Raw genomic sequence first — 12,076 nt, forward strand, 5'->3', positions numbered from 1 at the left:
CCCCCATACAGCTGAAGTTGATGAAATACACAAGAATGGAAAGATACCTTGCACATGGAATCCATATGGAACACTAAGACAGAGTTCACTTGTTCATTCATTCAATCGTTCGTTCTTTCATTAAAAAAAAAAAAAATCAAATACCAGCTTTGAGTCCAGTACTATTTGCACTGAGGATAGGATAGGGTGAGGGATATAAGGAGAATAATTGTGACAAGATTTCTGCTCTCATGGACCTGATGTGGTATTGGAAAGTGAGACAAAGTAAATGAAAAATATAATTTCAAATGACAGTGAGTACGTTGAATAAAATCGAATCATAATTGTGGCTAATTACAATACCAGTAGTTCTTGGACATAATTGCTAAAGAAAAAGAGAACGTCCACTTCTTACTAGTGTCAGATTCCTGGTATCGATATGATATTGAGGACTGTGTAGTTAGCAAGTGGATGGCAGCACACCAAGGAGGTGGGTAAAGGAACCAAACACGTTGCCACCAGGCTTGATGCACAGCTGCCCCGATTAGATTGATGAATTGCGACGTTTTGAAAGAAGGTGCTTTTAAATATATCCTATATGATGCTTTGCATAAAGATTAAAAGTGTGTCATCGCATATTTTGTATCATTCAGGTTAGTATATGGAGTGTGCACTTGAATACTGGTAACTAGGGCAGGCGGGGGGCAGCTCTTCAGGGCACGCTCCTTTCTGTGGAATGTTATTCGAGTTACAAGCTGCAGGTCATGTTTGGAAACCAGTTCCTTGTGGGATGTCTATAATCACAGTCTCCCCCCTGCATTCATCCCCCTGTTCATGCATTCCTTGGTTGTGTTTTTATCCTCATATTTACTGAGTGTCCCTTATATAGCAGGCCCTGCACTGGGCACTGAAGTGAGCAGCAGAAACCTGGCACCTGGAGCTTATATTCCAGGGGTGGGGGGAGCCCCTGAACCAGGAAATAAGAGATTAATGAACAACGGCATCACAGCTAGTTGTAAGAATTATGATGGAAATGAAGCGGGTGCTGTGAAGGAGAAATAACCGCGGGGAAGATCATCCCTTACTTCTTGCCACCCTCTTTCTTCTTCTCTTGCTTTATTATGATCCTACATTTTTATTGTAGGAATTAAACACCAACTGGCATACTTAGTTGTGTGCATTGCACTTCTTGTTTGTCTTTATCTCTCAGTCCCCAAAATGTAAACTCTATGAGAACAGAGGCTTTGCATTCCCAATATGGGATGAAGTAAATATTGAGCAATGAACACATATTCCATAAATATTTGTCGAATGAATAAATAACAAAAATGAAAGAAGCCTCAGTAGAGTATTGACCAAATGCATTAGATGACTATGTAATGAAATTCTCTGCAGCCTTTAAAATGGCATTGTTAGAAATATATGTAGTTTTTTTTTTTATGTGGTAGGTTGTTCATAATAGTAAAAGAAAAAGTATATAGTTTGCAAAACAGGCTTTTTACTGTTTAGTATTATTGTGTTTCTTTCTTTCCCCATATACATACATACTTGTGTACTTTTGTGTATGTATGAAAAAAGGACAAAAATGTTAATGGTAATTATTTCTGACTGGAGAGAATTCAGTTTAACCTTTTTTTTTTTTTTTATTCTGGGTAGTTTAATCTTTGAATGTTTTGTAATATTTTAAAATTTTGTTTTTTTGCCTCTCTATATGTTTTACAAGTATTTGTTGTATAAAAGAATCTAAAGTCATAAAGGCACTTTTAGTCCCCAGATAGATTAAATAATAATGTTGAGCATTAAGGATTTTGAGGGTTTTGCCGGGTTGTTTCTCCAGAGTGACCCATATTGACTAAATTTCAAACTTGTCATTGGACTGTTACCTGTTGCCTCTAATATCTTTATATAGGTAGCCAGGTATTTAATGCTTTATTCAAGAATTCAATAGAATTCCTGCGTGCAAAAATATGTGCAGAGTACTATTACGGTGTTCTAGAGTATTTTAGCATCCTAAAATCACACTCTTTTAAAATTGACGGTTAAGGGGTACCTGACTGGCTCTGTCAGTAGATCATGGGACTCGTGATCCCTGGGTTGTGAACTCAAGCCCCACATTGGGCGTAGAGTTTACTTTAAAAATAAAAATAAGATGGACACCTAATATATTTGTCCAAACAATAACAATTTAATGTAAATAACAAACTTTGCCTTCTGTTTCTAATGTGGCTTTTGAGTTTTGTTTGCTTTCCTCTCTTCTTTGTCACAGTTAGTATAGTCCCCCCCACCCCGCCCCCTTCCCCGTGAAAAGAACCTATTCATCCCTTCGGTCCTTTGTTGAGCCTGGGGCCCTCAGATATATTTACAAGAAAGTTATGGCGCTACTGCTTTGAGAATCTAAAAGGGTAATTTTATGAAAATAATTCTCCATGTAAGTGGCAATCCTCAGGCAATCTCTCTATTTCTCCCAATATGGATCAGCCTATGAATTCCCAAGAAAGATTGAAAATACATTTTAAACTTCTTTAAACTTTTAAAATCTTAAATTAAATGCTTAACTCTCTTTAAATGTGTGACACCATCCATCACAATTTTATATTTAGACACATAATAATGTATAATCTCAGCTTCTGTCCACTTGTAAAAATGGGAATAGACTTGGAGAAATAAGCAATTTCCCAACAGAAAATTGGAAATTCTGGCAACCAATTCCAGGTGACCCGCCATCAATCAGTGTTAAATCCTCTGGGGCCACTGCTGGAGGGTATTGCTGTTAGTGAAGGGCTTCACCTGGTGACTAATGGTATGTAACAAATGTATTGAAGAACTATGGAAACACCTCGAACCGGTGATTGTCTGGTAACTTTCAGCACAGACCTTTCCCAGCAATTGAGAAAGTGAGATTTTTATAACCTCCTTGCAGTTCTCTTATTAAAATATCTGTTTTTAGGGAAATAGGTGAAATGATTATGCCATGCAATTAAATTAAATTAGCTGACAAAATATCTCTTTATGACTAAACTGTTTAATGTAGGCATTCGGAAATACGTGGTATCATTTAGAATATGTGCAAATGTGACAATTATTCTGATTCTGATGTTAAATAAGAAGTCTCAGTTGGTAATAAAATCTCCTTGTTTGGTATTATTAAGTAATTATGATTAATGTCTGAAATGTAATGTTCCATGGTTATAATTTTCTTGTTTGCTTGAGTGAGTACATTAGGAATTCATTAAAAATTCAAGCTTTTTAGATACCTGCAAACTACAAATGTAGTGAGGACTTTGCTGGAAGTTAGAAAGCATTTTTCAATAAGAAGTCATGAGTGGGGTGAACCAACAGCTGGCAGATAACTATGATGGATTTCTAGTACTGAAATGCAGGAATAGACAAATGGGTTTGTTCACTGATGTCAGAAATCAGATCCATTCTTATGTAAAAATGTAACTGTGAGGTATCCCTGCCATTCCCCGGACTCTTAACTATAAAGGCTGAAGCAGGTAAGATAACGAACTCACAAAAATGGCTAATACTGATGAGTAAGCCACGGATATACAAAGGCAGCTAAGAATTTGATGTTTTCAAAAAGTCATGTGTCTTAAAGTAATGAAAATAGTAAAATCAATCAGTTGATTGCTTGATCAATCATTCTAGCACTCGTGGAGCATGTGCCTCACTGGATGGTAGTGAAGAGTAGATGAAATGAACTATATAAAACACCCAAGCTTGTGTTTGTTCTATCTTGAAAGTGTCATGTAAAGTGTTGCCCCAGCGTCAGTTGTGTGGTGATCAATCAGTTGCCCTCTGTCTACTGAGGACGAAGTGATGCCAGTGATGCCGTGAAGAACACCTCCATCTCTTGGAGCAGTTGTCTCCAATCAAAGAAAGTTGAGCTCTGGTGTCACTTCCTCTTCTGTTAAGGACCCTAATCCCATCATGAGGCCCAGACCATGATGACTTCATCTAAATCTGATTATCTCCCAAAGACTCCACCTTCTAATACCATCATATTGGGAGTTAGGGCTTCAGCCTATACATTTTGAGGCCATAAGCATTCAGTCCATACCAAAGGTTGTGAAAGCATATCCTTAAAACCTATAAATCATGACATGCCTGCAAAGACTAACTTCCAGAATAGTAGGACCAGGATGTCCATTCCTACCATTTCATAACTTGAGTGGTTAACTAGGCAATAAAAGGAAGTCTTGATACAAGGATTGGTAACATGGGACCTGTTATTACAGAGTGTGTGTGCTATAGTGAAGAGGTGTTTGGGTAGGACTCAGATATGCTGTATAGCCCTAACTCATTGTCGGCCTGTGGACACATCTGTTCATTCTCTAAAGCTAGGTTTCCTTGGCTGAAAAATGGAAATCATAAAAGTTTTGCTGAACTCAGAGGAAGGGTACAAAAACACAAATGTATATGAAAGTGGTGCCAAATGATTGGCAAGTGGAAGGAATTATTATCATCTGTAGTATAATTTCCTATGGATGTTGTGACAAATTACTACAAACTTGTTAGCTTAAAACAACACAAATTTATTATCTTAGATTCTGGAGGTCAGAAATCCAAAATGGATTACTTAAATTTATTCCCCCAGGGACTTTACCAGGAGGCATAGCATCATGTGTAATGCTTGAGAACAGAGGATGAATGATCCATCCCGAGCCTTCAAAATGTCCCCTAAAGATGAAATTCAACAGAATCATCCAGAAATAAAGGAAAATTCATATCATGTAGTTCTGTAAAATGTAAAGCCATCTTGTTCTAAGGAAATGACTAGTTCAATGTGAGAGAAGGGACTGTATCAGACTTCCCATAGTCTAGCGCTTGCCTGGTTGTCATGCCATTTCATTCCACTCCCCAGGTTCACTACATTGCAGCTATATTAATTTCTCTCCTAATCTTTGAATTTCTCAGATATTTCTGACTCTGGGACCTTGCACTTATTTCCTCCACTTTCTGGAACTCTTGTCTAATAGTTTTTTGAATGTATGGATTACTGATTTGTGCATGGAAAGGAATAAAGGAAAGAAACAGAGGCAGATGAGTTGTTGGCCTATTTAGGATTGTTTTTTGTTTGTTTGTTTTTTTACTGATTTGCCTCTAGGTCTCTCTCTCCTTTATTGTATTTTGAGATATTACAGATGGTAAGCATGTGTTTTGTTTTTTTTTTATTATTACATCCCCAGAAGAGGGAGAGGGAATGTAATAAGCAAATGTTAATTATTTGATGTACCAGGTTCTTATACATAATTGTCCCCTTGATCCTCAAAATGTCTCTTTGTAGAGGTTTGCACACATGAAATTTGAGACTCCAAGGAGTTAATGGTGTGGTCAAAATTGTTCAAATATAAAACCGGTTTTATAGCCCAGGTCTAGTGGTGCCTAGGTGGCTGAGCCAGTTAAGTGTCCAACTCTTGATTTTAGCTCAGGTCATGATCTCATGGTGGTAAGATGAAGCCCTGCATATAGGGCCACACATTCAGCATGAAATCTGCTTGAGACTCTCTCTCCCTCCCCCTGCTCACACATGTGCACTCTCTAAATCAATCAATCATCAATCAATCAATCTTAAAACAAAATAAAACCCAAGTAAGTCTGATTCCAGAGGCCATCTTCTTTCCATAATATCAGAGTGACCTTTATGGATGAAATAATTAGAACACTGTCACTTATTGTGAAACACTTATTTAACAATTCCACTTATTGTGAAAGGGAAGAGGTGAAGGAATAGGGACTCATTTTAGGAATATTAAGAAAAATGTTTACATGAGGTAGAACTCTTGGGTTTCCTCCATTTCATGCATGCCCTTTCTTGTCCTGGGGTAATTAGATGAGCTGTCTGGCTAATCTGTCTTGCTAGACTATTGAGAAAATAAGAAGCTGAGTGGTATTTTAATGGTACTTTAATAGTAACAGACAAAGCAATATTAAGGCTTTTCTCCACTAGCAAAGTAGAGGAAAAGGAATTAGGATATAGAAGCAGGAACACTGGTCAATGAGACATTTCAGAATGGGCCTCAGGTCTTGTGGGTTGATGCCTAAAAAAGGAGAACCAGAGACCGAGGGTAAGGATCATGGAATGAAATCCTCTTCTACACCAACATTCCACTTCGGGCTAGAACATATTGAGGAACATCTGTCATCTCATTGAGCATTGAATCATATCAAGTGTGTTATTTTTTTTTTTTAATTATTTACTTACCTGAAAGAGAGAGAGAGAAAGAAAGAGAGAGCGAGTGAGAGCGCCAGCATGAGTAAATAAGGGGGAGGGGGAGAGGGAGAGGCAGTCCCCTTCAGGGAGTGCAGTCGGGGAGGGCTCAATCCCAGGAACCTGGGATCATCACCAGAGCTGAAGACAGACTGAGCCACCTAGGTGCCCCTTAGGGTGTTGTCTTTGAACCTCAGCTGGGGGTAGTGTGGGAGGGACTAGAAGTCTGGGTTTTGGAGTCATGCAGACAGGAACTTAATTCCTAGGCAGGTCTTCTAGTTACTAGATGATTAACAGGTCTTTAAACTGTTTTGTTCTCAGTTTCTTAATAAAGAAATGAAGAGACTCTAACACTAAGGTGGTGTGGATTAACTTCAGTCATGCTGCAAAAAAGTGTTTTGCACTGAAAAAGTGCTTTATAAAATGAGCTATACTTATATTTAATAACAATATTATGAATATAACAAATGTAATCCATCCTTCTTTTGTATATATTTTTTTATTGGAGTTCGATTTGCCAACGTATATCAAAAATATGGAACGCTTCACGAATTTGCGTGTCATCCTTGGGCAGGGCCCATGCTAATCTTCTCTGTATCATTCCAATTTTTGTATATGTGCTGCCGAAGCGAGCACTGTAATCCATCCTAATGCTAGAGATATTAGAAATAGTAATGGTGCATTATTTTGTATATACCACCTAATCATTAAATAGAATTATTTGCGATTTGTTTTTCATGAAGTGGTAAAGTGCATAAAAAAGGTACTTTACTTGAATTGTATATCATTTATGTACTTTATCTTAAAATGAGACATAATTCTTTCAATAGATATTTAGTGCAGCTATGGATTATGCTGTCTTCCTTCATTTGTTTGAGTAATTACTTTATGACTGAGACTTATAGAAACGATTAAAAACCACCGATAAAACTGTTTCTTTTCTGTTTTTCATGTTATTTAGTAAGGTGTGAAAAACAATTATATCTATTAATTAAAAGCTGACTATTTAACCAGCTGAGCAGTTAGTATTGTTGCTTTTTTTTCTCACCTGGATTTTTAAGATAATCAATGGCCATTTTTGTAACAGTGAATAATTGAGCTCTCCTTTGGGAACCTGAAAATGGAAAAATAGAAAAAATAGGAAAAGGACTTTAAAAATTCATGGTCACAGTCACAAGTATGGGTTCTGCATACTAATCTCACACTCTGCCTGAGGGCATAATTCCCTCCCAATCTGGATTGTGGTTCCCACCCTCATGGCTCTCAGGAGAGTGGGAGTTCAGAATCAAACAACCATCTATGCTAATAATACTTTTAAGACATTTAAAGAAACCATTTATCAGGATCAGGGTGTTTCTAAAGTGGTGTTTGTCAGCTGAGACACTTAGATTTGTTCTAATGACAAAGAAGAATGAGGTTAAATTAAATAATTTGCCAAACTTTTGCTTTGGTAAAGAAATTAAATAATTTGGAAGTGAGATGAAGTGTCTGTGTAGAGCTTGGTCTATATGATCACTGAAAAAGTGTCTCAGAAAGGAATAATGTTTGGCTCCATAGAACACTGAATCTTCTTGAAAGTTTCCATCTTTTGTGGTGAGACCATAAAAGTAAGAGCAAGGTAGTGACTTTTTCCTCAAAATGATTTTTGCTTCATTTGAAAGGTACATATTCTGAAATTATATCATCTCTATCTACCTACCAACCTATGTACCTACCTGCCAATTTTCATAATCATCTATCTATCCATCTCAAAATGCTGAGGCAGATCAATATCATTCTCATTTAATTTTGCAATTTAACTGGTTCTTGAAATTCCAGCATTGAGTGCCAGTGATATAAACTCAAGACTCCAAGGATTACCTTCTAGCTCCAGGCCTACTGGTAATTGGCTGGATAACCTTCTTCATCATCTTCTCCAACTAAAACACAGTTTCTCACCAGAGAATATTACAACAATGTAGATAGTCTGTCCTACTGCTACCTAAAATGTGGCCTGAAGACCAGCACCATCAACATTACTTGGGCACTTGTTAAAAATGCAAAATCTCAAGCCTATCCCAGACTTATTGAATTAGAAATTCTAATAGTGGGAACCAGAAATATGTATTTTAACCAGTTCTTCAGATGATTTTGTTTTATTCTAAAGATTGTGAACTAGTACTAATTTAATCCATGGAGATGATGTTCTTGGGTATAGAGGATTTACAGTCAAGATCATTTAATTGCAAATTACACTCTTGTTAGAGGGATCTGGTTAGTAGGGTATCCTCCTGAGAGCTATTAACACATTCTCACTTGGTAATCATAATAGTTGGGGGAATGAATAACTCTTCATCAGTCAGGTTCCTTGGCATCTTACATTTGGAGTCTAGGAGATGAAGCCTTTCCACTTAGGAGGGCACTCACTGTTTTGCCTCAAAGACTGAGTAGTTTGTCTTCTGAGAAGATAAAAGTTTGTGCAAAGAGGTAATATAGTAAAATGGGTAAGAATGCAGGTTCTGGGGTTACTTTCTATTGGGTCCTAACTCTTACATAAATTTAACAATGGCTTCCCTTAGTATCTTCTAGGGCTTTTGCAAATGATGATAATTGTAAGTTTCTGTTAAGATTAAATGTGGGAATTTATTAAAAAAAAAAAGATTAAGTGTGGGAGCACCTAGGTGGCTCAGTCCATTAAGCATCTGTTTTTGGCTCAGGTCATGATACTGGGGTCTTGGGATTAAGCCCCATCTAGGGCTCCCTGCTCAGTGGGGAGTCTGCTTCTCCCTCTCCATCTAACCTTACCCCCTGACTGCATTCTCTCTCTCTCTCTCTCATTCAAATGAACAATTTAAAAAAATATTAAAAAAAGATTAAATGAGATAATGCATGCAGAAAACTTATCCCCAATCCCAGCACAAGTGAGTGAGTGCTAAATCCACATTGTGTATTTTTGGAGATTAATAATGAAATTTCCCATAATAGGATGGAGGCCAGAAGAAGAAAAAATGTTTTGTGAGCTTTACCTTCAGGAATAAAAGAAAAAAATGCATTGGGAGATATATCCAACCCATTGATCCAGCAATTTTATTTCTATCTATTTACCAATGAGAAATACAAAATATGTCCACAATGGGCACAGATTTTCACCATAGCTTTATTCACAAAAGCCTAAAACTGGAAACGGTTCAAATGTCCATGAACAAATGAATGGACATACAAAATGTGGTGTTTTTATACAACAGAACAATAGCAATAAAAAGGAATGAACTTCTGATGTACAAGGCATAGATAAATCTCAAAACATTCTGTTGAGCAAAAGAAGGTAGACATGAACATTGCCTATTGTGTTATTCTGTATATGAGTTTCTGGAGCAGACAAAACTAAGCTAATGCGATAGATCTTGGAGAAATAGTTGTCTTTGGGAAGATAGTTGAGTAGAAAGGTATACTGGGAACTCTGGGGTGATGGGATGGTACTCATGAAGATGGATATTTTGTCAAAACACACTTGACAAAATATACACTTAAAATAGCATGTATTTTATGTACATTAAAACTCAATAATAATTTAAAAACAAAACAACCAAGAAAATGTACCAGGTGTGCTAGTACAGAAGCACATAAACTTCTGAGGTGGTTTATGTGAGATCATGATCTATAAGAACTTTGTATGATTTCATAACCTTCAGGAATTCTCCATTGTGTCCTCATAGTGATTCCCCATGATGAGTAGCAATCCAACTCCAAAGTGCAAAATAAATTAATAACATCACTGAGAGCAGAAAGAAGCCAGGGTTACAGGGCCATATCCAAATCTACTTTAAGAGAAGATTGCCCATTGGCCACCATTTATTGTCTTCTAACTCTCAAAGGGAAATATTTTGTTTCCAAATTCTCTTAGAAACATTTGGTTAAAATTAATAATTTGCCTTGAATCTAGTCTCATCACTACCCAAGCATCTATTGCCACTAAGTCTATCATTTTGAAGATATTCATTCAGCTAGTAGTCAGCAAGCAGTAATTGAATGCCTACTTTCTGCTCAACAGGGTCTTTAAAGAAGTGAAAAATAGGTGTTGACCTAACATTTTAGAGGTAAGCAATCTATATGCTTAAAGAACCTCTTAAACCTGTAGAAATTGCAACACAGAGAGGGCAGTTGGGTTAATCCAAGTCACCTTTGCACTCCTGGGCCTAGAGCTCCTAAAGGCCAAAGAATCTTTTCATGGGTTCTCATCAGTACAGTTCTTGCTTTTAGAGAATTTATAATCTGCTTGTGATGCTCTTGCAAGCACAAGCCAGAGGTTAACTAGAATATAAAGAGACAGGAGAACAGGGATAAGAGATTTAATGTTTGAGCATCTACTCTTTGCCAGATAATTGTCTGTGTTTTATTTATTTTAAATATCCAAGAAATGAATGTTTGCATTTCCATATCATAGTTGGGAAATCTGAAGCTCAGAGGGTTACCTAAGGTTTTAATAGTGGAAAGGACAGAACCCAGGAATAAGCTGAAACATCATAAAGGAGTGTTTTAAGGAAGTGATGTCAGTGAGAAAATACTCAACAGAACACATGAATCAATTACTTTTTTTTTGTTTTCAGCAAGGAAATGGAATTTCAAAGCCACTTTGGGATGCCCAGTGTATCCCAGAGTGAGAATTTGCATGTTTTCTAATGACAGAGAAGACATAATGTAAGATAGGAGTCACCTGGCTTTTGTTTGTTTGTTTGTTTTTGTTTGTTTGTTTTTGCATTCAGTATTAGTGATACAGAACTTCTAATCAAGCATTTAATACTTTCTTTTTTGCCACTCAGTAAAAGGCTTTTTATTTCAATTCGCCTCCTAGGTGTTCTGTGTCAGGCAATTACTCTACCAGAAGGTTTTCAAAGTCTAAGAAATTAAATGGGTGGTTCTTAAAGCAACGCTGTCTTGAAAGCATCATTCCAGTTAATAACAAAACTGAGTGCACACATTGGGTTTTCTTCTTTTCTCAGCACCCAGACTCCTTCTGTTTGGGTGAGCTCCCGATGTATCAGAAAGGAAACCAGAGCCCCACCCTCAGATCAGTCACCTCTCTGATCCAGAAACGAGAGCATACTGTCTAACTGTATCATATTAGGTTCTCAGAAAATTAGCTGCCCACCTTTTTTGTTTGGTGATTTGCTTAGTATTTTGCATTTTTATAGCTGGTGGTTAGATCCCTTGAAGCTCTAGTGTGGCAAAAGGACTGAGATAGGGTTCTGGGGATACTTAGGAGGGAACTCTGGGGCAAAATGTGATGTGATCTCATTAATGCTGCTAGAATCCAGGATTTTCAAGGATATTCAGACCCACCAGCCTGACCAACCACTAGATAGACAGCACAGCTTTCATCATGCCAGGAATCTGCTCTTAATAAATACTGTATTATTAGTTTCAGGGGTAGAATTTAGTGATTTATCACTTGCATATAACACCTGGTGCTCATCACAAAAAGTACCCTTCTTCTGTCCATCACCCAATTATCCTACCTCCCCAATCTCCCCCCAGAACCCCTCAGTTTGTTTCCTATAGTTAAGAGTCTCTTATGATTTGCTTCCCTCTTGATTTTTATCTTATTTTATTTTTCCTTCCCTTCCCCTGTGTTCATCTGTTTTTTTCTTAAATTCCACATGAGTTAAATCATATGGTATTTGTCTTTCTCTGACTGGCTTATTTTGCTTAGTAATACCCTCTAATTCCACCCACATCATTGCAAATGGCAAGATTTCTTTCTTTTGATGGCTGAATAATATTCCGTTATATATATATATATATATATATATATATATATATATATATACACATATATATCTTCTTTATTCATCTGTTGATGAATATATATATATACATATATATATATATATATTCTTTATTTGT

The 12,076-nt window shown here is 36.8% G+C and overlaps 1 long non-coding RNA gene and 1 other non-coding gene across 3 annotated transcripts in view; one reads left to right on the forward strand and one right to left on the reverse strand.

Annotated features, from left to right (window-relative positions):
• Positions 1–6,722: 6,722 nt before the first annotated feature.
• On the reverse strand, positions 6,723–6,829 carry LOC140631348 (U6 spliceosomal RNA). The gene has a single exon (XR_012028974.1). It is a non-coding gene; the product is annotated as a U6 spliceosomal RNA (small nuclear RNA).
• A 3,089-nt stretch (positions 6,830–9,918) lies between these two features.
• The window catches only part of LOC140624375 (uncharacterized), a 40,198-nt gene continuing 38,040 nt past the window's right edge, over positions 9,919–12,076 (forward strand). For both annotated transcript variants that reach the window (XR_012023859.1, XR_012023857.1), the window contains exon 1: positions 9,919–10,269. This is a non-coding gene — a long non-coding RNA (uncharacterized lncRNA). The remainder of the gene's footprint in view (positions 10,270–12,076) is intronic.

Source organism: Canis lupus, chromosome 3, assembly GCF_048164855.1.
Source record: "Canis lupus baileyi chromosome 3, mCanLup2.hap1, whole genome shotgun sequence".
Classification (NCBI taxonomy): Eukaryota; Metazoa; Chordata; class Mammalia; order Carnivora; family Canidae; genus Canis; species Canis lupus.